Raw genomic sequence first — 25438 nt, 5'->3', positions numbered from 1 at the left:
CACATCGTATAATATAGATCAGTTTTAGAAACATATTATACTATCATATCGAGAAACGTCTGGACGCGAAACACAAAGCTGGTTGGTTGCTGGGAAGTAAATTATGAACATTTATAAAAGTGTCTTAACTAAATACCTAAACGAAATATTCGACTCTGAAAATACAACCGAATTTTTTTGCCGAATTTGGACTTCGCAAATTTGTTCATAACGTGGCGAGTAATTTGCGCTCCCATGTAAAAATGTCTATTCATTCAAAGCAGATTTTACTTTTAAGAAGTAAATGGTGATATTATAATGCGAGATGCCTATTTACTGTCAGATTGATTTATTGACGAATCACAGTCAGCTTCACTCCCTTCGTTCTTCAACAGTTGATTTTACCCCTCGCCCATATCTTCTCGTCTATTAATTCCTATGTCTGTGGTTTGGACTTAATTTACTTTGTAATTACATGGAAAGATCCTTTGGTCGGGCAAAGAAATATATTTTGTTGAGTTTTTACATTGTTGGGAAGCAGTGGTAATAATTAAAATATTTTTATACAGGGTGGGGCAAAAGTAATCACCCTATCGGAAAACGCTATAACTTTTGCAAATGGCGACAAATGTCAATTCGGTTTTGACATTTGTGAAGTACTTGAATCGGTTTACTCCGCAAGAATGCGGAATAACAAGCAGTACCAAAGTTTATCATTAAAAAAATTACAGCAAAATAACATCGGGTGATTACTTTTGCCCCTCTCTGTATGAATCGAAAAAAAATGTATTTGTCTTCCTCCCGCAAATCGAACGCAGTTCAGCCGCCAATAAAAAATAATTTGTTCAAAAAAACATCGTGTTTAAATTATGTTCACGAAAAAGAGGTAGGTAGTTTGAATTTGACTCAATACTAAAATTATCAAAACATGTACCTACAGTCCGTGGACAAGGTTACGCCTTATTTTTTCTCAGCTATTGAATTTTTTTCCAGATTTATCAGTTTATCATTCTAGTATTTTTATTTTTCGGTTTTCCAATCTATCGATCTCTTTGTATGTAATATGATGTTCTACTTTCTAATTTATTGGGAATTTCGTTATTTGCGACCCACTGGCAGTACTTGTTTAGCAGGCGAGGCTAAAAATAACGAAACAAAAAGGGCGTTACTGAACGCCAACAGTCGTGATTCGTAACGCTCTTCGGCAGCCCCAATGCCTCACTGCCTAACCTACTCGTAACACCGAACCTAGGAACAACTAACTGGAGAATGTGTGCATCGATCTCTTGCAAAACTGCTTCGTCATTAAGGCCACTGACTGAAGAAAATCTCGCAGAAAATTTATTTCTAGATAAAGCGTTGTAAATCTTGATGATTTATTCTAAAATAAAGAGAATCTAGTACATATAAAGGATTTTCTTCATGCTCGTTTATGGTGAATCATTTTTTCGCTACCTAATTTATTATTAACAGAGGTTTTCGAATGATCCCAGGCCCAGCACAAGGTTTTGTGTGTTATATTATTATGTGATATACCTACATATTTTCGTTACTTTTACGCAAAATAAAATTCACAGAAAAGCATTGTAAAAATGATCTACTGAAATATTTAAATTTTGTGTTTGAATACACTACTTTTTGCAATTGTAAAACGATTGTATCTTTTATATTTAAAATTTCGCTTTATTTTTTTTTTTTAATAAATATAATTAGCTTAGGTGTACCCGGCGATGCTCGACTTTTCTCTACTTTCTATAAATATAATTTGCATGTGTTATGTATATAAACTTTCCGGAAGAAATTCTCCATATGATTGTAAAAACCCTATCAAAATCCATTGCTTAGTTTAGAAGAACTAAGCGCACAAACAGAGAGACGTGGATAGCGACTATGTTTTATACTATTTAGAGATTATTGCGATGCCTGAAGAATTTTGTGTTTAAAGTTTTTGTTAAACTAATTACTTATCTAGGATTCCTTCTTAGATGATTGCAAACACGTAGTAGATCTGTATACTGTTTTTCGATCTATTTATTACCTTGGAGTTTAGATAGTATTTTTCGTTTCGAGGGGGGCAGAAATCAGGCAGCGTAGTCCCGCTGCATATATCACCAGCTTATCTGGCGGGATGAAGATCAGAGAAATGGTTACGCGATCGTTGAAATTTTTGTGCTAAACGAAGTATTTACATATTTGATTATGTATATCAATAGATATCATACGAATATTAAAATATTATTAATACCATAAATTGTGCATCGATATTGTAAATGTGGGTTTTATTGTGTATTACAAGACAGTACCTACCATATTATTGTAGCAATTCTATATCAACGTCCCAATATCACACTCCTATGCGACGGATTCAACAGCTAGGAAACAAATACTATGATGTTGTTGATATATTTAGTACATCAATTTCAATATATAAGCATACCCTATTAAAGTTTTTTTCATCAAGTAGTGGAATATTTTAATAAAGGTATTTAATTTGACTAACACAATAATTTTGTCAACTGAAACAGAAAAAATATTTTAGATTTTTTATGTTTTGTGCCTACATACTGTGTGGATCAAGTTCAGTGATATTTTTACTTTATGTAATTGTAAAAAGCATTCACTTTGTGATTAACAATAAAAAACACATAAATTTGTTTTTGACCACTATAGTTTTATTTTCACTCTACCGGTTTCGGAAGAACCCTTCCTTCGTCAGGAGAATATTAAATGTTTTAGTATCATACTTTTAGTAAAGATACGGGGGTTAAAATTCTTCACCGTAGTAATAAAGGCAAAAAATTAGATAATTTAGAAGCACTTGAAATTAGAAAATCCCTCAATAATAACTCCAGTATAATAAATAACCAAATTAATCTGTCTTATAGTCCTATTCTAGACATATTTCCAGTTAACCGCTCTGTTCTTCCTGGAATTCCCGTAATTACCCCTTCCACTTTGTCTACCCCTCCCTCAAACACTTAACATTTTTGTATATATATGTCAATATTTTGTGTAGTAGATCAGTTTTTAATATTCTCCTGACGAAGGAAGGGTTCTTCCGAAACCGGTAGAGTGAAAATAAAACTATAGTGGTCAAAAACAATATATATGTAAAAGCCTTAATAGGCGTGAAATAAATAAAATTAAAATTACGTAAAAAAGCCGTAGAGTGAATAACAATAATCCATAATTAATAAAAAAATATCATATTCAAGAATTGGCATTTGGTCGATATTTCCTGTTTTCTATCAAATCGCACCACTTTGCCAATCATATTTCCTTGTGTATGGAATTATATAACTATTTTTCATTTGATTTAAATGTCACGCTGGAGGCCACGTCTCTACGACATCCTCCAAGATGCTATCTTTAAGGATGTTCACGTTTCTACGGTGTGACAAACTTTTCTGTCGGCGTCTGTTCCTGTCAGCTTCTTGTCTTATCTTATTGTTTGTTATTTATATTTTACAGTGTTGGACAATCAATGGACAAGTGCTTTTTGGCGAAATTATTTCTCTTACGAAATTTCATAAATTGTCTTCTTATTGTCAATTCATTTCTCGTGTATTATTTCATTGCAAGACCGTATCCCTTACCTGCACAGTTATAGAATCGATGGCTTACCTGCGATGCCTTTGGATCCGTGACATTTGACGGCTCCCTCCGAAGATGACATTTGAACCGTGCAGCCACATGCCTCATTAAATCCTGTCACAAAAGGCGCACCATCCAACTCCATTGTTCGTGATTCTCCAGAAGTACTACAGACTATAGTACCCACACATTACAAGCGTTGTTGTTCATGCATTCGGTTATATTGTTCTTCCTGAAGCGCTGTTCTTTGTTTGACGAAACCAATTTATTGTTTGGCCAAGCCTCAAGAAGTTTTGATCAATATCTTATTGAGGTTGTTTTAATTAAAGTTTATCCGGTAAATATTCGAATTTTATGAACTAGTGTTTAAAATTTGTTTCAATACAAACGCAAAAGTCGTACGTAATACGGAACGGTTTCAATGTTAACTATTTTTTTTTAAGTAGAATAGGCTTTAAGAGGGAAAAAATTATGATTAACGAATTAGTTTAATTGGGAATCTTTCAGCTAAGCGTCTATATATCATATATTTCTCTTTCCATTACATTCTTATTAATTTTAAGGTAAAAGAAAAATCTTATCCCTAACCAAAATTTGCATAAGAAACTTTTTTGGCTTAACCTTGTTTAACCTCGAATACTTACAGATATATATTTTTAACACAAAAATAAATATTATATGAATACGCATTTCGATGAAAATTGACCTTCACTCCAGTTTAATGAAGTGTATTAATTTCCGTTCAATTTTTCTTACATAGTAAAATCCCTATTTTTTTTTAACCTCTGCGCATTATCAATTTTTATTATTTTTCGGATATTATTATTCGAAAGGTTTTATAAAAACTAAGCTACTGCCCACGTTTCTCTATTTTTCCAATATCTATTTTTTGCCGTTTTCCACCGCATTGACTAAAATGTTTTTCAGCTTACGTATATCAATGTAAAGACTCTTAAACGTTATATTATCGTTACAAATCGGAAAGCTCTCGATCAAAAAGAGCTTAAATTATCATAAAAATGTGCTCTCGACGTCGTTTCGGGGGAAAGGCGTCGGATTCTCCGCCTTCCCTGGGAAGATGGACATGGCGGGCGGAGGTATTGGGGTCGTTTGAAGTAAACCGGGTCAATCTTCCCCAAAACACTGTTTTCTGCCATTATTCATTTCACCTTATTTTTATCGATGATTTATTCGCGTATATCTTGGAATTGATTTCGTTAAAGCTGTGGAGAATATGAGATAATATAAACTCCTTATTATTTTTCGTATCCAATTTAGAATTTTATTATATTTTGAAAATCTATTTACTTTCTCAACATTGTGGCAGTTTTTCGATTGATGAAACTCGGTGCTTTTGAGACGAAGAAGTCGTAAAACCAAGTATGAAGAATAGCGTTGGGGATTCCTCGGAGGATTCCTTACTGGAGAAAATATGAAAATCGCTTGAAATAATATCAAGAGAATACGGCGGATGAGGAATAACTTCTCAACCAAACTCTCACTTGTGTGATGCTTGCAGTTCGTTAAGTGTTCTCCCCGTAAACGGCACTAATGATTCTAGCCACAATGAAATCAAATATTTCATAAATTTCTTGCAGGCCATATGCTATAATTCAATGCTTTGGCATTAAAATGACTTGTCGTTGTGGAAATCTATCTAGAGCACTGTTGGCTTAGAAACAATACTGCGAATCTATCCACCAAACCGTTATTATTTTAGGAATGATTGAAGGGGAAGTAAATCGTTCCTGGGTAAGTAAGCATTTCGCAAGCGTTCGTTCAAGTCGCTGTCACTTCAATTTAACTATATTATTACGTACGTTCGTTTAGCTCTCCGTTTTGCTATACCCATTTTCACTCTCGCCTCCTCTCGTCTGTGGCTGTCGGACAATGACACGTGTCACTCCGCCACGCAACTCCCGAGGAAGGTGGGCTCAACAGCTCAACAAAGAGTTTCCTACCTTTGTGAGTGTGCGAACATTTTCTTCTCCTTTCGGTCTGTTACTTTTCGTGTTCTACTTCTCGAAAATAATCTCCTGCCTCGTGTGCCACCTTTGTTTACAATCTACTCCATAGAAGAGGAAATTAATAGGAAACTACCAGGAGCACACGAATGGCAGGAGTAAAAAAAGTTAATGATAATTATCTTCTTTCTTTTCTCATTTGCCAATAGTGAAACTATAAGCTTAGACTTGTGCCTTGTGTCTTCAGTCTATTTTCGGATAATTCTCTTATCGGGCTTCCCAGATTACTCTTTGCGAAGATTTATGTAGTTGTTTTGTCGGCAATTAGGTTTTTTTGGATGTCTAAAACTATTATTTATCTCTCACTTATTTCATTTGTTCGTTTCGGCGGGGTCACCGAGAAAGTTAACTTCTTTCACCGACGCTATAAAATTTGATTTGTCTTTTGGCTTGAATAAAATCCTAGACTTATTGATTTTCATTGTATAAATTCAGTCATACGCATAGACATATGAATATTAGTAGACCTGCCCTAAGTGATTAAAAGCGTATTATTCCCCACTCCCCATACCGGTTCCATTGGAGCCGGCTGTGCTCGCGTATGGCCTCAAGTGAATTTAGAAAACGTGACGTCATCATTCTTGTGCGAACTATGGTCGAGGCATCATCGGTTCATTTTACAAAATAACACGGCAAAATGGTGACTTGTACTATGAAAACTTGTAAAAATAGATGTGAAAAAGAGAATAAACCCAATTGTCGTATTACATTCCATATATAAGCATTATTTTACTTTATTTTAAGCATATTCACATCGTATAATATGGATCAGTTGTAGAAACATAATTATACTATCACATCGAGACACGTCTGGATGTGAAACACAAAGCTGGTTGGTTGCTGGGAAGTAAATTATGAACATTTATAAAAGTGTCTTAACTAAATACATAAACGAAATATTCGACTCTGAAAATAGAAGAAATTTATTTTGCCGAATTTGGACTTCGCAAATTTGTTCATAACGTGGCGAGTAATTTGCGCTCCCATGTAAAAATGTCTATTCATTCAAAAGCAGATTTTACTTTTAAGAACTAAATGATGATATTATAAGGCGAGATGCCTATATACTATCAGATTGATTTATTGACGAATCACAGTCAGCTTTGCCCTCTTCGTTCTTCAACAGTTGATTTTACCCCTCATCCTTATTTTCTAGTCTATTAATATTCATATGTCTGTGGTCATACGGTAATCAAACGTGTCATTTCGGAAGCAAACAAGTACGAGGTCAATGTAAATATTTTATTTTCAATAAATTACTTTCCAAAGAAAGAATTTCATTTGAAGCGTTTTGTAAAATTCTGTTTTTTGCGACTTTGACAAGCTTTAAAGCCCCCTCTGGCACGATTAAACCTTAACTTCTTAATTATCTAAACTTTGAAGGAGAAAATTCAATTACCAGTAGAAGGAGGTAGGGCTTCCGGCTCAGGGGTCCCTGGGGAGCCACCCTGTCTGAGATTCCCACTACTGAACGAACGTTAAATCTTTGATTATTTTTGAAGCCTTATTATTTTCTCATAAATACCAATAAATCAGAAGCAGACCTTAGTGGGGACTTGGTAATGTATTTGTCATATTATTACTTAGCTCGTTCTCTACTTCAATCAGTGTCACAACTTTTATTTCGTTTTCGAGTTTTTTGGTCTCTTCTACGGATCGATGAATCTTATACAGGCGCCTAATGTTAAGAACGCCACCAAATTTTATTTATCAATTAATTGTAATAATTATATTTGAACGTCAGTCAATTTTTAGGTGTTCATATTATTGAATTCTCTATATCAAGTTTCAAATGTCACCAATTAAATGCTGACATGAGTTATTTTCATTGTATTTTGTTTTTATTCCAGCTAGAGATAAACCATTTTCACTTGAAGTCGAAAATACAAACCGTAGGATATTGTGTGGGAATCCGATCTGCCGGAACAAGTGGAACTATGCATTGTGGAGTAGTACTTGGCTGTACATATTATGGTGGCCAAACATAGCTAAAGCCATATCAAAAATCTTTTCGTTTTGTTTTAAAATTATTTTTGAGTTTTTACGTTTTCTATTTTTGACCTACGCGGTCGTGGAGTAAGGCTCTCGACTAGCATTCCGGAGGTCGCCGGAGTGCGTAAGTAAATTTTATTTGATTAATTTGTGTTATTTTACAATTTATTAATTTAAAATGATATATAGTATATTTGCGGCATGTTTCAGAGTGGAAGACACTCTCAGTATCGCCCTGGTGTAAGACCACCATTCAGAATTGAAATGTTACTCCAAATAGCATTAACCGTGTTTGGTGGCCAGATCTGAATAGCCAGGTTCTTTCCCCATCCTTCCCCTTTCCCATCTCCTTCCCCTTCCCAGCACCTTTAGCCTCACAATATATCCCATTGGGGATGCCATAGTCTCACTGGCTCCAGATGTTTGGGAGCAGTTGGACTCTTGTGCGGTATTCGCATAAAAGCAGACTATTTTCAAATACATCCAATTGAATTTCACTTTTGTTTTCATGATGAATGAATGAATAGTAAATCTTGGCATTAGAAATTAACCCACATCCCGACATCCGATCGATCCCCTTGAAAATAGATGAATTATAGTACAAAACTTTTTTGTTACGGTTTATTTTTTTATTTACTTATTTTTACGATTCTTAAACCCCAATATATCAATTCTTTTTGGATGGTGTTAATTTGTATGTTTTTTTTTCAATTTATGTTTTTTGATGATTACTGTGCGTTAATCATTAAAAAACTTTAAGATAACAGCATTTCTGTAATTTTAGGCCCAGAAACAGTGCTGAAATTTTATCCGTTACAGGTGATGTAGTTTTGTCGTTAGCTTTTCCCGTGACATGAATCAATATTAACGTGATGGCAACTGGCAACATGTCTCAACTGTCTCACTTCTCACCTGGGGCCAGGTGTAATCCAATTGTTCACGGAACGCGATACTTACCTCTTTATTATTCTAAGAATTGCTGAGTATTATTACTGCTAGAAGCTTGATGGACTCGGACGTTTTGTAACTGAACCTATTACTGTTTTAAAGACCCATTGTCACGTCGACCTCTACGTGTTATTCATTTTTCTGTTCAGAATTCCGGATGTTTTAGTTTCAGAATGACATTATATTTGTCATCACTTCTTATTACAAGTAGGTACTGAAACCGATATAGGTACCTTCCTATACACCTATTCGTATATGTCTTCCGTTCACTTTGACCCTTAATTGGAATGCAAGCGAATCCGTAGCGCATTTGCTATGAGCTCACCTCACTTGCCTCTATTTTATGGTATTTTTAATCTTAAAAAATTCTCCTAGCATACTAAAATTAATATTATTCGCTTGGTAAGGCTATGTCTATATAAAAACTCAATTCTATCGAGAAAGGCATGCAAATACAATATTGGATTGAATAATCGGTACAATATTGTATTTTTATGCCTTTCTCGAAAGAATTTAGTTTTTAAACGAACAAAACTATTGATTCATATTCATATTGCGTATATACGGGCGCAAACAAATGATTTTTCTTAATATTGTAAAGAAATACTTTGCAAAAGCGTATTTTAATAAAATTATTTAATCAACGCCATCTATGAACTCGTAGAATATAACAAGCGTTGCGTTTAACCTTAATTATTATCGCACTCCCTCTAACATTATTATATATAAATATTTGGAGAAACTAGGCACCTCATTTTTATTATATTAGTGACTTATGAACAACAACACAGGAGATAAAAAAGAGAGAAAATCTTGTTTTTTTCTTTTTGTTGATGTTTTTCTCTATACATATTTCTATACCTCCCGTGCAACATCAAAACGGGTGAGTGATACAGCTATTGGCCCTGCTACAGCAATGGGCCTTTTCAAATTTGAAAGCATATAATAAGACTTACGGCGTCTCTATCACATAGCATCCTTCGTAAACATGTAGTGTTATCCTTGTCTTTCACTCACAAGTTCAATATTTTACTACCATGCGGCCCTAGTGTAGTTAATGGCGTCTTCTCGAAGTGTCTGCTAATTTTGCTGTCCTTTCTTAACATTTTGTTAAGGTATTTTGTTTGTGTTATTTAGATATAATAGTCAGAGAATGTGTTTTTTTGTGATTCCTTCTGATTTTATGTGTAAATGCTTTATTGTTAGTGTCGTTGCTGTCATTTTTATTCATTTTTAGGTTAAAATTGGCGGTTTTATGAGGGTGTCTAATAACTGTCACTTCAAAACATACAATCTATAGTTATTAGCCCCCCCGGCCAATTACTATGATTTTTGGGAAAAAATGAATTTGGTTTATTTTCACAATGGACGAATAATGCGAAAAAACGGCTTCGCTGTGTAAATTTGAAGTAAATCAGACAACAAATAACAGCAATTGGCCGGGGGGCCAATTACTGGGTTAAAAACCTGCCAATTACTGTATCATTTTTTTCCTCAATTTTAGTTGTTCGCCCATCATGCCAAAAATACCAAAGTATACGGTCGAACAACTAGATAAGGCCACTGAAGAAATAAGGAGTGGAATAGCACTGCGGGCTGCTTCGAAAAAGTATGGAATACCTAGAGCTACTTTAAAATTTAGATTAAAAAATCCCACTACCAAATCCCAATTTGGACCAAAACCGATACTTTCTCAAATGGAAGAGCGAGACCTCGAATATTGGCTATGCGATCTATTTAGAAAAAGTTTTCCCCGAAAAAAGGATGACGTATTGAACAGTGTTCAATATTTTCTCAATGAGAACCCTCGTCCAAATCCCTTCATCAATAATAGACCAGGAAAAGGTTGGATGAAAGCCTTTTTAAGGCGTCATCCAAATATAGTGGCCAGAGCAAGTGAGGCAGTTTCCGGAGCTAGTTCTTGCGTATCTGAAAAAGACATAAGAAAATGGTTCTCACAGATTAAAGACTATATTTACGAAAAGGGACTTAATCTTGTTTTAAAGGACGCCTCGCGAATTTTTAATGCAGATGAGTCAGGTTTTCAGACATGTCCATCCAGTGGTCGGGTATTTGCAAACAAGGGAGACAAAAAAACATTTATGCAATCGATAAGGGAAATGCAAAAGAAAGCCTAACTGTAATGCTTACATTTTCTGCTGACGGAAAAACAAACCTCCCTATGATAATCTACCCATACAAACGGATACCTGAAAGAATTGGTATCACAGTTCCTAAAGAATGGGGCGTCGGTCGCAGTGATTCAGGCTGGATGAAGTATTTTACGATTATATTAAACATGTTTTCCACCCTTACTTAGTACTCAACAAAATTAAACTGCCAGTCATATTATTTGTTGATGGTCACAAATCTCATCTATCATATGAAGTAAGTTTACTGTGCAATCAATTACAGATAGAAATTATTGCACTATATCCTAATGCAACGCGGATTCTTCAACCAGCTGACGTCTCTGTTTTTGGACCTGTAAAGCAAATGTGGAGAAAAGCAGTTCGAGAGTGGAATGTGGAAAATCCCGACGAAATTGATTCCAAATCTAATTTTGCAAGCATATTAAAAACTGTTGTTGATAATATAAAACCAGAATATTTGGTCAATGGTTTCAGGACATGCGGATAGCATCCTTTTAATCCAGATGCCATAGATTACACTAAATTTCTTGCCAATGGATCTCCGCAAATAGAAGATAGTGGTTCAAATACGCAACTAAAAACTATGGGGTACGATATGTTTTGCAAAATTGTTGGATCAGATAATTTACATAAATTTCAAACTTTTAGGGAAGTTGTAGGCCTGGAAAATAACACAAAAGAATTTCATGTATTGTTTAAAATGTGGAATTTTTTTAACAATAATAATCTTAATGAAACTGGCACAGAAAACGAAAATAATAATATGGATTCCATTACGCTTTGTATCCAAGAATCTGTATCAAATCCTAATACAGGGGAAGATAGTGAAGAGCATCGAAATTTTGATCAAATTTCTAATGTTCCTGGTGATATAAAAGAATTAAAAGAATACCTATTCCGCCCCAATGAACCTGCAAGAAAGGGAAAGAGGGATACTGAAAAGAGTCCATATGCTGTTTCGTCAAGGCTGTACCAAGAATGTTTGGAAAATAAAGCAAGGCAAAAAAAGCTTAAAGATGACGAAAAAAATAGCAAAAGGGAAAAGAGGCAAGAACTACAAGACTCCAAGAAAAGAAAAGTACTGGAAGAGAAAGGAAAGAAAAACAGTAAGAAAATTAAAAATAATCCAATCACTCTATCTACAACAACCAATAATGAGAAGTCCGATCCAGCATCGGCTCAAACTTCAAAGTCTCATCCTGCAAATGACGGTGATTTCATTATTGATGAAAAAGAATGTCGTATGTGTAAGAGACGTATTAAAACAGATTCTTACCTAAAGTGCGAAGATTGCAAAGACTTCCATGGCACTTGTGTACCCAAAAAAACACGTTCACCATGTCCCTGATAAAGAAGACGGCGACATGTTCTTATGTCATATGTGTTTCATGGTAGCTGGTGATCAGTCCGACACAATGTCAGAAGACACAGTGTGCTCCGAAATGATGGGCACAGAAGATATTCTAAAATTACTAAACTAAATCTAGCAGCACTTAAGTTATCATTCGCCTTTTTCCCTCTTTTGTTCGTGTAGTACGGTCTTGTAACTTTTGATTTTGTATTTTTATCATTAAACTTACTTTTTATTGCAGTAAATAACATGTTTTATTATATTACATAAAAAACTAAAGAGCTACACTAAAGAAAGTAGATTATAAGTTCACTAATTCAGGGATTAAAAGCACAATCTCTTTTAACATATAGGGGGGCCAATTACTACATAAGGTCAGGGCCATTAACTGCGCCAAAGGGGCCAATAGCTGTATTCTGTCCCTTCTTTCATTTCATAAATATTATAAAAATATATGTCAATGTACAAGGAAAACTAATTATCAATACACGTTAAGAAATAAATTACCTACCTATAGGTGTAAATGATTTAAAAAAATGTTATTTATTGAGACAATAAAACGATGTTGAAGTTGAAAATTTTCTTAAACGGCCAATAGCTGTATCATTCACCCTATATCGGGATATACCAAATTGATCTGATTGACTTCATTGTCGATTTTACAAATTTAATACTTTGAGGACAATAAACACTTAACAATTTAGCCTCATTCCAATTGTCAAACCAATGAAACTATCGGACATTGAATAATTTCCAGTGTAACGCTGCTTCTAAATATGTAAATTTGGTTAATTAGTGTAGATTTACGTACGCACCCCGCAACGTTACTTCCCTCGGGCATTTCCAAAGCGCGCCGCGGCGCACAGTATCGCCGATAGCAATAAGTGACAAAAGTAAATCTATAAATTTTTATGTAGAATGGATTTTATGTATTACAAGCTGTATCTCGCCACGCGTTGCTGTGGCTCAGTCCGTCTGTGCATATAGAGAAATAATACTGTTTCTTTTTTACGTCCAACATATGACGCTGTTTTTCAAAAAAGCCTGTTTGTCCGATAGATAGCGCTTTTTTCGAGCATGTTTTTACCTGTCACAGGTGGCATCTATGGTGGTATAAGTATATAAAAATAGACGCGTATTCGAATGCAACGTTGTGTCAAAATTTCAAAGCTATCGGTGAAGAACTTTTTGAGATTTATGATTTTTTAACAAACGAACGTTCACATTTTTGTTCAAATGGATTAGTTTTTTTTAAATTAATTAATATTAAAATTATTTAATTTTAATAATTAGGTAGGTATTATGAAAATCATACCTTTGCATAATAATAATGTTCTTGTTATAAAGAAATCCACATTCAATATTTTTTGGTTAAAATTCCTTCTTTATCCAAAGGTGTAGTTTTATTTCCGCCTCTTCCATACTAGACGGACCACTGTGCGGCGGGGCGTAGGGTCCATTCCGTCACCCGTCACGCTTCCGTCGCGGAACGGTCTTAGCTCTGGCTCTGGCACAATCTGCCCGTTCCACATTAACTGCCATAATGCCCTGGCACGTGTTAAATGGGCCGTTTTATTGCAACGTTTCAGGTATTTGTTATTCCTAGGTTAACGGTGTATTTTATTGTTTATGTAAACAATGTTCGATGATTGTAATTTATCGGTTTTAGTATACCTGCTTATTGAAAGCTCGCCTTTAAAGAGTAATAAAAGTTCGCGTAAAATAAAAAAAAATACATCTATCAACTACGAAATTTCTTTTGTTGTGCCTTTCATTGTTGAAATACTCGTACTTATTTTTAAAATGCCTACAAATTTTATACATCCAGTAAAGGTGACAAAGCATATTGATCGATATTCGAAATGTGTTTGCATTCCAGGGCTTACATTTACAGGCAATATTAAAATTGGGTCATGCATTTATCGTTCAGGCAAGAGAAATTATAATGTTCTTCGATGTTTTGACAACAGTTTTTTTGTTTCATGTAAGCATTACTGCGTATCAAAATATACAATCTTTATTTATTTATTTTTTATTTGTCTATCTTTATGTCGAAATTAACTCGTAAATTACAGCATCTATATTTATATTGTCTACGTACTTTCGATTATTCGAGACCTTCAAAACATCGAATCGCTCTCTGGTAGATAGTGCTCTTTGGGTAACCAATTCGAAATAACCAACATCCAACCTTTTTACGGTGCAGTGATTTATGGATATGACCTTACCTTGGAGGGGTTTTGTTCGAAAGAACAGGTCTGCAAATAATGGAAGGCCGAGAAAGAGGTCCTTTTCGGAGGCAAATAACTCCAAGTAGGTCCATTCTTTACCTTCAGTTTCCGATTCAAAAGAAATCTCCACGAGTCACATAACTCGTTTGTTATTATTCAGGGCATATTGACTCGGCCATTTTAAGGGCCAATTAAAAAGACAGACATTTCCGTCATTTGACAAAACTTGTATAAATTATGTATCTGATTTCTATTTTAGGAAATGATCCATTTTCTTTAATCTTTTGGTTGTATTAAAGGATTACAGAGATAGTAAAATATAATAATAATCATTTATTCAGTTTGCATAGTAATAATCTTTTTATATAGTAGTTCTATTAACAGTAGACATCGTGTAACAGCTCGCAACAGTTGCAGCGCTCACGCGCTCTGGCGGAATAAAAAATTACTATCAAACACGGCTACCATCTTGACAGGATTGACCGGACACGGAACACAGACTAATTTACTTTATTTAGACGTAATAAAGAAGAGTGTCATGGCGGGGGGCGGCGTAGATTTGATTTTTATACAAATCTACAGTTGTATTCGGAGGTTGGTAAAATTTTACATACTTGACTTTCAAAATAAAAGGAAGATCACTGTCTATATCTCATTTCGAAATCGCTGTGTAAAGCCCGGGCAACGTCGGGGACTTCAGTTAGTATATTATAAAGAAGACTGTCAAGACGTGCGAAATTTCCGCGTTTGACGAAACTCTATTTTAGGGATAGATCAATTTTCATTATCCTTTTTGTTGTATTAAAGGGTTACAGAGATAGTAAAATATAATAATAATCAATTTTTCAGTTTGCATAGTAATAATCTATACGTATATATACACTAAATAGTGAATAATATCTGTGGGATTTTGCACACTTGACCTTCAAAATAAGAGGAAAGTGACAAGATACTTCGAAAAACTACCCTATCATCTTTTCCCGTAAAACAAATGGTGGTACCTCTGGATGAAATTTTGCACACTTGACGTTCAAAGTAAGAGGAAAATAATCATCTTCTACATTTGATTTCGTAAAGCCCGGGCAACGCCGGGTACTTCAGCTAGTAATAATAAAATAACGACCGAGACTTTGAAACAAATGTTTTTTTTAAATTCACTTCAAGATGCTGCAATAATATTTTATCTAAATATTTTCTTTAAAATTTATTTAACGTGATTGAACCAACTAAACCACTTCCATTTCTCCGAAGATATGATTGTTGCCAGTAAGAATAATAATGTCTAAATTCTTTCTCCGACGAATAAACAATAACACTAAAATGCAAAATCAAATTGTTCAGGAGATTTGGAAAAAACCTTGGAGATTCCTTGCGTGGTACGTCTTACTCGGTGTTTGTTTGGTCTTTGATCATACTATCCTTGTTACTTGAGTGGTGACAGACAGCATTGACCATAGATATTTATTTTGAAAATACTGGATCGAAAATTTATGTTGAGAAATTTTATATTACTGACTTACTTGATGTTATTATATTGTGACATTTTTGATTTTTTTTTTAAACTAAAAATTTACAAAATCAATGGGTATTGGATAGCTATGGTCGATTTAAGGGAATGGGCGGTTACTCGGCTGAGTGACAGTGACGACATGTGGAAAAGGAAAAAAAAAGTATTTTAAAAAAAGTAAAAAAAAATTGATAACAAATAATTATAATTAATAATAATAATTAATGAATAATAATGGATAAATAAATAAACAAATCTCTGGTGAGTTGACGTGTTGTTCTTGTATTGTTTTGTATTTATTTTGCTTATATAATGCATTTGCATAATGTTGATTGACTAGATGATCATTTGTGGAAAAGTGTGTGGAAGGGTCTTAGTTTTTCCTATGGGGAAGATTTAACCCGGACATGAAATTGGAAGTTTAAAAGATAAATAATAATTAGTCGCCTGAAATATCAATACAAATTGAAAATATCTCCCGAGTAAAAATAAATACCGCCAACGGGAATTGAACCCGTACCTTCTGATGTCCGGTTAGGTGCTCTGAACCACTGAGCTATGTAAACGTTAGTTAAAAAAAAAAATTGAAGAAAAAAAGGCACCGGAGACCAAAATTTTATTTTCATTTTTTTACTCCAAATAATGTCAGGAATCACTGGTTAAAGTAAGTCATGTAAGCCCCTTAAAACCCTGTATAATAGGTTTCATGACATGAAATAAACAAACAACGTAAACGAACATCATAAATCAGTTGTGTCAAATAATGTATGATCGATGACTAGAAAAAAATAATACTAATTTTTATTTTGTGAATAATGGCGTTGAGTTGAAAAAACTTGATATATATATTTTTAGTACAGATTTATGTTATTGCGTTTGAGCACGGATCGGCCCCGAATGCGTGATCATATGGCTGCTGGTCGGCTTTACTGAATTCGACCGTATTTTAGGTCTGAAAAATTGATTTGAGAAAAAGAAAATCACGTGTTCCTGCTAAAATTCCTAATCGCTAAGCACCAAGTCAAATTATAACAAATTAACTATTCTGGAGGCCTTGAGGGAAAATTTTCCTCAGTCACTTTCTCATCTTTGAAGATGATGCACGGAGAAAACTTACTGACATAAAATATTGATGATTTATTAAAAGTCTTCTCAAATTATTCGTATTCCTGTTAAGGCGATGCACTATGTAGTAATGCAAAATAATGTGTTTTTGGGTTGAAAATTTGGAAACCTAGAAATGTTTCAGATGCTTTAATTAAATACTGCGAGTAGAATACATCTTAGCCTTTAAAATAATCGTTTTTTTTATTTATAGATAGGTATTTTTATAAGCCCAGTAAAAAATAATGTATAAGGCCTCTGAAAACTGCTTTAAAATTCAAAATCTCCTACTTGCGAACCCATTTTCGGTTATGATTTATTGTATAATGTGGCAAATTAATTAATTAATTTATTTATAAAATGATCGGAAAGAAATTAAATATTTATGCCTGAACATCCGCAAAATAAAATAAAATCTATTTTGGCCATGTTTTTTTCTTGCATAAATCAAAACAGGCGGATGGTGTTAAGCGGGAATTTAAACCTTAAAGCCATCTGCGTAAGGGCTGTTATTGATAGCGGCTCGATTTAAAATATTACACGACCTAGTGCATCGCCTTAAAATTGGACTGCAGGCCTTTAACGAATGAATTGACTATAAACTATCAGTAAAACAGGAATGTGTTATGACAATGTCGGAACACGTATTCATAAAAATTCTAATATTTTCGCAATTTTCTGCGTGTGTGAGGGGTGTTTTTAAGGAATGCAACAGAATGAAGTTCTGGGCAGGAAAAAGGTATGAGGGGTGAGTATGAATCTGAGGGTCAGCGTGTCCAGGAGTGATGGACGTATGACGATGGTGGGCAGACTTGTCCGCCGCCAAGATCTGTACAAATTTCATCTCATGAACCCGGCCACCCCTGCTAAGTCACCAAACGTAGCGAATCACTTGGGGTGACCTGTGGCAGAGGTTTTAGTTATCTAATTAATGGTTCGCGGGGCGCGCTACCCATTTCCATTTTTCCATTTATTGATTTCTTTTTTTTTTATATTCCTATACAATTCAATTTTGAAGGTCAATTTTTAAGGTCCATCTTACTTAACAGTCAACTTCACAACACATTGAACGCTAAACTTATATTATCCGAAAAGAAAAAAAAGGCGTCATCTTTTTTTCTTAAATTAAAAAATGTTTTGATAAAACTAACTGAAAACTTTTTGTTATAAATCTAGAATTCTATATAATTTGAAAAACCGAAAAAAGTTAGCACTCGCCCCTGTTACATCCCTACTTCATTTAATATCAATCTGTCGCCTGCGCATGGCGCGAACATACTATTTTTTCAATCAATCCGAATCAATTTTAGTATTTCGCGCGGAAACTCTCTCGCCTAGTAATTAGGGGGGGCAAATTGGATTTATGTTTCGAATCTGAAGTTAAACGGCGTATAAATCATCCGCGCTTTAGTTGGCCCGCTAGGCATTTCAATTATTATTAGTTGTCCGTAGTCGGGACTAACCGCTCCGCTCGTGCTCGAATTGTTCAGCTCATGTCACCACCGCCGCTCACCCCCGCCGCAGCCGAACAGGCCTGCTATTCTGGAGTTAAACGATCAATCGTTTTCGTATGCGCCGTCTTCGAGTGAAAAACTACTAGTCGTCGCGACTAACTTTTTCGAATGTTTCAATTTTACGTATTCTTGAGCGTCGAACGGTCGAAGTTGGTAGAAGAGATGATTATATTGGCACCCCTGTGAATATTGTCTATGTTCCTGATGTTTTTGGGATTTCTATGGTGTGACTGTCAAACAGACAACAGTTATTCGTTATTCAAAACAGAAATGGCTGCGGGTCATATTACAAATTGCCAAAAACAACTCTTAATTAAGCTTGTAAGCTCCGATAAAGACTTAGTAAGTGGGAAATTTTCACCCACTTTTACATTTGCGGAATCCGCGCGGTAAAACAAAAATTGACAGCTAGACTAGATTTTGACAGCCAATTCCATAGAAACGCCAACAACCTACCACTCGCTGCCCTGTTTCTACTGGTTGCACCCAGTAGATGTTGTGTGGAATGACTTTTGACGTTTGGCGTCAAAGTATGTACCTTCGACCAATTTCGGGAATAGCAACGACGACCAACGTACGTACTTTCGACGGCGATTACGAGCGCCCTCGATTCAGGAATAGAGCCCCAGGGCACTTGCATGCATTATATTACGAAAAAATCATGTGGATGTATCTTTCTACTAAGGTTTCGAAAATGTTACTAAAAAAATGAGAAACTAATAATTTTTTTTAATAACAAAATAAACATATCCGTTTTTTCCCCACACTGTTTTTTTAAATATAGCAAAACTGAGACGTCTATTGAGTTCGACGTTTTACGTTTATGGTTTGACATCATTACTTCACTCGTGTAGCCTTGCCCGCAAACTTTGTTTTACGAAATTATAATGTAATCTTATCATTCAAAAAATTATTGAAATTGGTTTTGTAATTAACCTGATAATTTGATGGTAGATTTATTCATGATGGCTGATATGACTAACTTCGCATAGCTGTACACGATTTTTTCCCCACAGCTTCGATTCTCGGTACAACGATAAATATGTTTCCTGTAGTTGCAGAAGTATTTATGCACAAATAATTCTTAATATCTACTGTTATTTTTACGATTCTGACTCTACGGTAGTTAATGAATCCATGTTTAAACAATAAAACACAACACTGAGTCCACTCCCTGCTCAAAATATTATGACGCGGAGTTCGTATGTTTATTTGGCTTACGATTTAGCGGCTTAGGCCCCCCGCGCACTAGGCAGCCTGGCTGCGGCAGCGTAGCTGTGGCAACCGAAATATTGAGCCAGTCCACGACCAGTAGTGAGCCTTCCTTCAAACGATATGGAAGAAACTCATTTTCAAGCAAAAATCAACTAGTTTCATAACATTGGAGGGGATCGCACCATTTTCTCAACGGCATATATATAAGGAAACATATGGTTTCCTCCTTCACTGCACACGTCAAGTCAGTAATTTTTATTTTATTTTTAAGTTACATTTTTAACGACTCTAGACCCTCCAATGTCCCTGCATAGTTTCGGAACACAAAATAAGTCTGGCTGTACGACAAGTGAGCGGAGACTGAAGGCAGACATACTTTAGCTTTGTCCCGCTCCGCTACTGTGTAATCATGCGCGATCTAATGTCTGTCGCAGACAGGAATTGTTTGCCGCCTAGAGGGTAGGCTCCGAAGAGCCATCATATGTTGGATTGGCTGCCTAGTGTGCGGGGGCCCTAACAAAAAGAGTTTTTTAAACTGATTTTTTACAATTTATTTTCGCAACCATAAAAAATTATGTCCGGTCCTTCCGATTTGTAAAAAATGGTCAGATTTTGCGGAATAAAATTTTCAATAAAAATTATTAGTAAATAATTCAGAATGTCTGATCATTTTTGCCCGAATCAACTGTTCCCAAGATTCCTATTGATTTATTATTTTTATTGCAAAATATCGATGCTGCTAGAATTTTAATAACAATAACATCAAAATCACGCAAAGCATCAAAAACAAAGCAGCTTTTGTCTACAGGTTCTACCATTTTTCTTTAATATATTAAACATAAAACGGTTGTTGGTAAATTTTGTTAAATTTGATTTCAAAACAATGTCTACCTGTAATGCAATGGTCTCTTCTTCTAATTGCAGCTGCTTCATTTATCATGTTTCCACTATTCCTCCCCTGCATTATCATTTGGGTAATCATTTTGTAGATATCTCAATTTATAACACCCTTGAAAGAGTCAATTTTTTTAAATTTATAAATTCAAATCGAAAAAAAATTTAAAAATTGTAATGCAAGTGGCCTATTGCGAATCGGCGGAGTTTCATAACCCGGACGACCGAGTTCACACGGCCGTTAAATTCACAATATTATTGCAGGTTTATTATGTTATGTTATATAATTCCGGTCAAACAAAGCGATCACTATTTGTGAGAGTTTCTAATGCTTTTGCTGCCGAGTACATTTTTTCACTTGTTTCGCAAATACTAAATACCGGTGTAGTTTAGGGAGCTTATTTTTCACGGAGTATCAATTAGTCTTCATAGGATGGAATATGTAACACTTTAAAAACTTTTATTTCTTATTATCTTCGCATATTGATCAACATTTTAAACGGTTTTCGTATTCTATGCCAGCTTATTTTTTGTCGGAACTGAAAGGCTACACATTTTTTTAGTATTTCTAAGAAAATATGTACTTTATTGTGTCAGTCTCCTATCCAGATTACGCATTCATTAATCAACAAAGAAAACGTAAGACGCGTGGATTTTGTTAGGAAAAAATATCTTTCTAATAAGTTCAGAAAGTTACGTAACTCCTGCATTCCCTTTTCAAAATCATTGACAAAGAAGCGTCAGACACATAGTTGTACATTTCCGCATTGCAATATTGAATGATAACTTAATTAATTAACAGTATTGCAAAAAACTTTTCCTTGAATTGCATTTTTTAACTCTTTATTTAATTATTAGGACAAGGTTAAAACCGCTGACACAAAAAATATTCGATTAAACATTTAATTAATTTGATAAATGTGCTTAAAACCTTAAACTTAACAAAGTTAACTTCGAAGCGTGTTTTAAAGAGCCTAATATATGGTTTTAAATGTGATTATGTCGCCTACTTGTCCCGCAAGTTTGACCATTAAGAGTCCCAACCACCCCCGACTTTCCGCCCCCGTGTTCTTGGCGGGACCGTTTAGCCGTCTGATTTATGCTAATGCCCCCTGAATATTCACCACCCCTGTGAGATACACCCTTACACTTTCTCCTGTCATGAACTGTAAGTCCACCGTCGATCTAATATCCAAAATACCCATTCGAGCGTACAATGATACGTAAAGACACGATTTATTCAGCTTGTCTTTATGAACACGCTGAAAATGGGTAAAGGGTTTAAATTTCGGACGAGTAGGTATATTTCAGACGGGTAGGTATATTTCGGACGGGTGGGTGGTTACCGAAATCCTAAAAAGAGGCATATCCATAACAACAATCATCTTTGTTGAACTCAATTTCGCTGTCCGCAACCTGTTTTATGCAAAGTATTTTTCATACAATCTCATTTTCTTACTCGCCCCACTAGACAACGTCTTCTATCTTTTAGAATTTAAATAAAAATATATATTTTTAGATAGGTACTTTTTGCGAATTGTAGATATCTGTGATTTACTCGAACGAGTTTAGTTTAACTTTGCAAATATAAATCCCTCGGGGCCTCAGCGGATTGTGTGGCCGGAAGGCATTACTGCTACGAGGTTAAAAATTCCTGAAAATTCAACGTTGTTCTGTCTAGTAAAATGCTTATGGGATATACTATTTGGTGATTGGCATTATTTCGATATCCGCTTCGAAAAATAAATCAGTATCATAATTTAAATGATGGTGAACAATTCAATATTCGAATACTTCTCTGCAATTCGATCAGTCCGAAACATTATATACGATTTTATGTATGCTAAGAAGAGAGCACCTCGTTTAAGTTGTCTGTTTTTTTTTCATTTTTTTTAGACATGCAAATCAAAGTCATCGTATTTTGAAAAGACTCATTTAATTCCATTTAAAATTCATGTTTGTCTTCAAAGTTCAATGATTGTAATACGTTTTCCTAATGGCTGATTCTTATTCACCATTTTTAATTAACAGGTAATGCATAGTGCCCGCTCATTAAAGCAACATGTTGACTGCCATCGTCTACCTTTATCTAAAAAAAACCTATCCGTCAGAGCAAAACCAAACATACTAGATCGTTTCAAACAAACAAGGACCGTCCTGCTGTTTGGAGAATGTAATGTCTAGTTACATGTTCATGTTTACCCATCCGTTGTCCATAGTGCCCGTGTGGGAGTCCAGTGCCATTCTGTATTTCCAACGAACAAACACACATTATGTAAACAAGACATTCAACGCAGCAAATCAAACTGCTGTCTATATATGCTAGAAAATCTTTTATAAAAGCTTTTAAATATTCCCTCGTCGATATTATCCTGTTTACACTTTCTGCTTGATGCACTTCGCAGTTTATGTACTGACAGATCGATTTTATTATAATCTGTGTCTTTTTTCGTTGATTTTTTTTTCAAATATTGTTTACTGTGTGGATAATTTTCGCGATTATTTGAAAATACACTTTCGTCTGGCAAATTCCCTGTTCTGAGTAATGAGTTATTTAAGAGTTTTCTTTCCTATTATTTACGCGCAATACATTCAGTATAGTCTCTTAAATTGTCTATTTTATGATATCTACCACAAACTTTGCGTTCTTTCCTTTTACCCCCATCTTTCATTATTTTGTACTAAGTATTAATATCGGCGCATTTAGATTGCCTCATTGAGTTTAACAAAGCGTATATTTTACGATTCTACAGAACCTTCTGTAATTAATGGATCAAATATATTAGATAACTCTAATTTTCAATGGCTTCACAATAAGTAGGAAGAAAATAGTAGGTACGTAGAAAGTGAAAACAAAACATTGTTATACGAATTAAACACAATAACAATAAATTGATCAACAAACTTATTTTCAACAGAGAACAGTGCAATAACAAGGATAGTCATTATGTGATTGTTTTAGAATCGTGACAAAGTGCCAGCATGTATTTAACATCACAAAACTCCGTAATTGACGGTTTTCAGCAATTCACAAACAACACATTTTAATTTGAACTACAGTTTGGTATTAATACACGTATTTAATATCATTTTTTTCTCTAATTATTATTATCCAGTTCTCTGGAAATTTGAATGATAACAACAGTACATCAGTTTCAACACAAATACTTTCCATTTTTTACCACAATTGAACATCAAAGCCTCTCATATTTTACATCTCCTCGTTCAGTTATTCCAACAAATATTATCTCTTCATCATCGACAAATAAATTTCTGTTTTTGAATTGACTGAATGTGTCATTCGTTAGACAATACGTTGCACCAGCATTCTGATCATTCTGTTCAAACAATAACCCATATGAAATTATGTTGATAATGCGACACGAGATATTTGTACAACACCAGTTGCGTTGTTGTTGTTACGTTGGCTACTGTTTAAATAAATGGCATTCCATCGCCCGGACGCTAATGCGTGCGAAAACCTGCAGTAGAATTAAGAAAGTGTGTCTCCATGTATAATATCACAAATGTACGAACAAATGCACTCTTCCTATGAAAAAAAACAGGTAAAATAGATTTGCGTATGGGAGAGCGTTCAGACAAATGAGATAATTGCCTTCAGTGCCCATAAAGCCCCGTTCACAGGGAAGTTAAATGTTTAGCGTGGGAGACATCGCTTAGCCACTCATACGAACACATTCAGTTGGATTATTATTTGCGTTTTTGCAACATTTATGTTTTAATCATGAACCAGCTGAAGTCCTCGGCTTTGCCCGGGCTTTACACAGCTTTTAAAATACAGATTTAAACAGTAATTTCTTTTTATTCTGAATGTCAGAAAGTGTGTTTCATCAAGAAGCATCAAAATTCTGCTAGGTGTGGGGAAAGGGGATGTGGTAGGTTTTTAAAAAGCCCATGTAGACAGTGACCTTCCTCGTGTTTTGAAGGTCAAGTGTGCAAATTTTTAATCAATCTCGGAATTATACTGGAGATTTGTATAAAAAGTCCGTCAGCTACAGACACTCTTCTTTATATAAATTGATAGAAGAAGATTTTCAAGTAGACGAAGAGTTGGAGAGACAATATCATCAAATTATTTTTAAATAGTGTTGCAGACTCTGGGCTTTACAAAAAAACGTGTTTTAAATTTTACCCAACTGATAAACAACCATTCAACCCACGTTAATTTTTATTATCCGTTTTGTAAAATTTAAAACACGCTTATTGGTAAGGCCCAGAGTGTTTTATTTTCATTGAATTGTTTATTTTCACGCATACGTAATTCCAAATATCAACCTTTGATCAACGACAAAAATTTGTTTATTTTTTGCGATACCCCGCAGGATATGTGATGATTGTACTATCTGAGTCTTGAAGAGGCCAGGTGTAATTCAAGGAGGAATGCCGAAAGCTTCACATCTTATCTGAGCTGTTTCACAAAAGCATGAGGAAGAGAAACTCTGATTCTCATGCTGCCACCAACAATCAGTGTTCCGCTCTTGTCCATCTAGTTTCTCTGTATTGCGCTGGTTGACATGACATTTGTTGAAGCTGAAATAAACGGCATTAGCTAACTTGAACGTCAAGAGATTTTCGTGGCCGCTGGGCAAAATTACTGAAGCTTACATTACATCTTGACGCCATACTATTGCCAGATTCTATGCTGAACGAAGCTAGCGAAAATTCCATCGCTTTGAACTAGAGAATCAACAGCTGTGTTGCGACTGAATCCGTCCCCTCAGGCAAGAGAATGGAAACCGTATCTTAAAACGATTGTAATTGTATTCACGAAGAATTTAAGTTGTATTGTTGTTCTTTTTGTATGCATTGATATAATTCGTTTACGATTCCGGAGTGCATTCCTATTAGGTGGCATTAAAATCACGACGGCGAAAGTTCCATCGCGCTAAAAACTCTTGTGAATGGGACTAT

General features: G+C 34.8%; 1 protein-coding gene and 1 pseudogene across 1 annotated transcript in view; both read left to right on the top strand.

Moving 5' to 3' along the window:
* The window catches only part of LOC149425353 (uncharacterized), a 149311-nt gene that overhangs the window by 62408 nt on the left and 61465 nt on the right, over positions 1-25438 (top strand). The window lies entirely within an intron of this gene.
* LOC149425354 (uncharacterized) lies at positions 10066-13494 on the top strand (annotated as a pseudogene).

This window comes from Hesperophylax consimilis, chromosome 3 (assembly GCF_061612785.1).
Source record: "Hesperophylax consimilis isolate HC1 chromosome 3, BYU_Hcon_1.0, whole genome shotgun sequence".
Lineage (NCBI taxonomy): Eukaryota > Metazoa > Arthropoda > Insecta > Trichoptera > Limnephilidae > Hesperophylax > Hesperophylax consimilis.
This window is presented reverse-complemented; position numbering and strand designations above follow the sequence as displayed.